We start from the raw sequence: 3756 nt of genomic DNA, 5'->3' as shown, positions 1-3756 counted from the left end.
CTTTTAATGTACGAATTGAGCCCATTTGTATTCAGAGTCATTATTACTATCTCTGGCTTCATAGTTGCCATATTCTGTTTTGTGTTTTGGGTCTTTACCTATCCCCCTTCATGTCAGTGTGCTGTGTTTGAGTGGAGGGTTTCTATCCTGTCCTCTTTTCCATCTGAGACCCTGTTGTCCTGGTACTTGTTGCTGGCATGTTGGCTTCTAGATGGAGATGGCCTATATGGTGGTCTCCTGATGGTTGTAGTTGGAGCTTGATCTTCTGGCCATAGTGAGTCAGCCAGTATGTTCTGCAGGGTCGGGTGACTTGCAGTATATTTTTTGAGTTCTTCCTTGTCCTGGAAGACCCTTATCTTACCCTCTATCTTAATGGATAACTTGGCAGGGTATAGGATTCAGTTTTTGGAAGATGTTGCTCCATTCTTTCCTACTCTTCATGGTTTCTGCTGATAAGTCTGAGCATATTCTTACCTGCGTTCCTTTGTATGTGACTGTCTTCCTTTCTCTTGCTGCTCGTAAAATTTTCTCTTTTTCCTCTAAGTTGGATAGTTTTACAATTATATGTCTTGGCATGTTCTTCTTGGTGTTTAGCTTAGCCGGCGTCCTCTCTGCTTCCTGTATGAGAGTCGGATTCTCCTTTGTTAGGTTGGGAAAATTTTCTTCCAGAAATTCCTTTGCTATCTTGGCTGTCGATTTGTGTTATGTTGTGTTCCGGTAGACCGATTATTCGAATATTATTCCTCTTCATAGCATCTGTCATTGATCTCAGGCTGTCTTCTGTTTCTTTAATTTACCTATCTGATTGTTTTTCTCGCTTGCTTCGTTTGGTTTGAGCGTCCTCGAGTTCACTGATACGGTTCTCAGCCTCCTCAAGCCTAGATGTAGCTTCTGTGACCTTTTGTGTGGCCTCTGCTACCTTCTCTGTTAGTTTCTGCAGTTCCTTTTGGTGGGTGGAATTCATCCCCTCTATTGTGGATTTCATCCCCTCTGTTGTGCATTTCATCCCCTCTATCGTTGCATCCTTATTTTGGTTTGCTTCTCTTAGCTCCTGTATTACTGCAAGCAGAGTTCTGAAGATTTCCTTTTGTGGCTGATCTATATCTGTTTCTTCTATGAGTGACGTTAGGTCTGCTAAAGTGCCTCGTTTCTCTGATTTTTTTGTTGTGAGTGATGTGGTCTGTTGATTTTTTCCTTGATCCTTTCATAGGACCCATGCTTCTGGGAGACAGGAGTAAAAATCTATGTTGTTGTTAAGGATTCTTTCAGGCGATTGCCTATGACCTACTGTAAGGGTGGGACAGACTGCTGTGTAGACCGAGTTCCCTGTCGGGTTGGTGACCCGCAGTGCCGAGATGTTTCAGCAGCTGGAGTGGGGGCTGGGGCCTCAGTGAGTGCCCTCAGGCTGCTTTGACCAGGTGTGACAAGGTACCCTTAGCAGCCCCCTTTATGAGGAGGGGTGTTAGTAATAAAAAGGATTTAAAAGTTAATGATATAAAAATAGTTTTTAACATAATATTGGGCAGAGGAAGAAAAAAATTGGAGGGAGAGGGAAGAGAATCTATAATAGAAGAGGGACAAGCTGTGATACTAGTAGAGGTGGAAGGAGAAGAAAGAAAAGAGAGAGAAGGAGAATCTATAGGAAAGGGGCAGAAGAGAAGTACAAGCATTAATGAAAATTAGGAAGGAAGGGGAGAGAGAATACAGCACAGAAAGTAAAAGAAAGGGAAGAAGGAATAAAAAACAAAACAAACAAAAAAAGCAAAAAAGCAAAAAAAAAAGAAAGAAAAAACACACAAAAAAACAGAAAAAAACCTATGCTAGATGGAGGATGTGTAGATGTGAATGTCTGAAAATTTCCCCCTTTCCCTCTAACCGCTGGTGATGCCTAATAGAGCGCAGAGGTGGCTGAGTTTGTATTGTCCCACGATGTGGTGCTGATCTATGTGTTGTTGGGAATGCTCTTCAGCTCACCAAGCCCTCCCAGGTCCGGCCGCTCCCCACTGGCGGTCCTCGTGTTCTAGCTGGGAAGTGCTAGGGCAGCTAAGGGTACTGTGTGGAGGCTCAGGCCACCGTGCTTTCTCCTGGGGTGGCTTGGGCGGGCTGCAGCAGGCTTAGGGCTGGCACTGGGGACCCCACAGGGCCCCCAGGTGGTGAGAGCTGGCTGGAGCTCACCGACGGCTCCTCAGGGACTGCAAAGCCGAGTCCCAGGCTCCGCTGCAGGTGGAGTGTTTGATCTGCTTGGGCTGTGAGCGGGCGCGGGGAGGCCCCTCGTACAGCTGTGCAGACAGTGGCGCGACACTGCAGGGGACAATGGTGCTCGCCCTCAGCCCCGCTCTGAGCTCAGAACCACGAGGACAGTAGCGGCTTGGCGCGAAACCGCAGGGGGAAATGGTGCCCGTCCTCCGCTCAGGCTCAGAGCCGCGGCCGCCGGGGTCTCTGCAGCACCCTGGGGAGGGCACCTACTCTTGTGCCTGGTGCCGGGAGGGGCCCTCGGCGGGCAGACTCAGCAGCGCAGGCCGCGGCGCTCCGCGGAAGCGCAGGGTCTGGGACAGGCGCAGGTTGGGCTATGGCTCCCGCCGGCGGGAAGTGCTCAGCGCAGGGTCCCGGTCAGGAGTGGAGCTGGCGCTAGGCTGCCAGGGGCGGGCGGGGGTGGATGGCGGGCGCACGGAGGGCAGGTGGAGAGGTCCGTGGCAGCGGTGCGGGTGGATGGTCCCCCGTGGGGGTCGCCAGACAACCCGCGGGTCCGCTTCCTGGAGCTTGGATGAATGGAGGGAGGGACGCGGGCCCGAGGGCAGATCGCTGCCCTGCGGGGAGAGGGGAACCGCGGGGAGAGGAAAGCTTCTCTCCCAGTGGGGATCTGCGAGTGGGCTGCTGGTGTAGGGGAGCGTGTGACCTGCTGTGCCTGTCTAGGCAGGGCAGGCAAGCGGCTCTGGGCTGGGGTCCGGTTTGGGGTTGGAGCCTAGGCCAGTCGCCAGTGAGCTCGCGGCAGCTTAGTGACCAGAGATGTCCCAGGAGTCCAGTCCTCTTTCACCTAGACCCCTGCTCAGGACAAATGCGTGGGGTGGGACTGGGGTGCTGTCCCTGGGGGATATTTCACTCACCAGACTCCTACTATTCAGCTACCTGGTCACCAAACCCACTTTGTTTAGAGGAGCTCTCAGAGTATGCGGGTGTCCCCGTCGGCCATCTTCCTGGACTCGTGTTTTTTTTAAGACCAAATAGTTTGGTACCATTTCATACCACGTTTATGTGCCCTGGCTTTGTCACTTAATATTTGTGAAATGTTGGAAAAGTAAAATATCAGTCACCCTAAAAGATTTGGTTTCCTCATGTAAAAAATGGAATTGATGACGATAAAACAATAAAAATACCCATCAGGTTTTTGTGAGGACTAAATGAGATCTTGTCAGTCCAGAGATTGACATTGGAAACATTTAATGAAGGGAAGTAATACTTATTATTTGTTGACTTTTTCAAATTATTATGTCAATAATCACATGGCTCATTGATCTGCTGCCACTCTTTGTAGCTCCCTGCGGGAAGGAGGTTGTTAATAGAGGACACTTGTAGAGGACTGGACTTCAGATTCAATGCAAGTGATGGCATGCTTCTAGTGCCTGATTCTCTTTGCCAGGTAAACCAATTCCTGGAAACCTCCATTTGGGTCAAAGAAGACTAGTTCTCCATAGTATTTCAGTATCTTGAGTTTCAGAGCTAGATAATCAAGTGATTTTTTAAAATAAGGCTCCTCTA

Source organism: Tenrec ecaudatus, chromosome 3 (assembly GCF_050624435.1).
Source record: "Tenrec ecaudatus isolate mTenEca1 chromosome 3, mTenEca1.hap1, whole genome shotgun sequence".
NCBI lineage: Eukaryota > Metazoa > Chordata > Mammalia > Afrosoricida > Tenrecidae > Tenrec > Tenrec ecaudatus.
The sequence above is the reverse complement of the archived record's forward strand: the minus strand, read 5'-3'. Positions refer to the sequence as shown.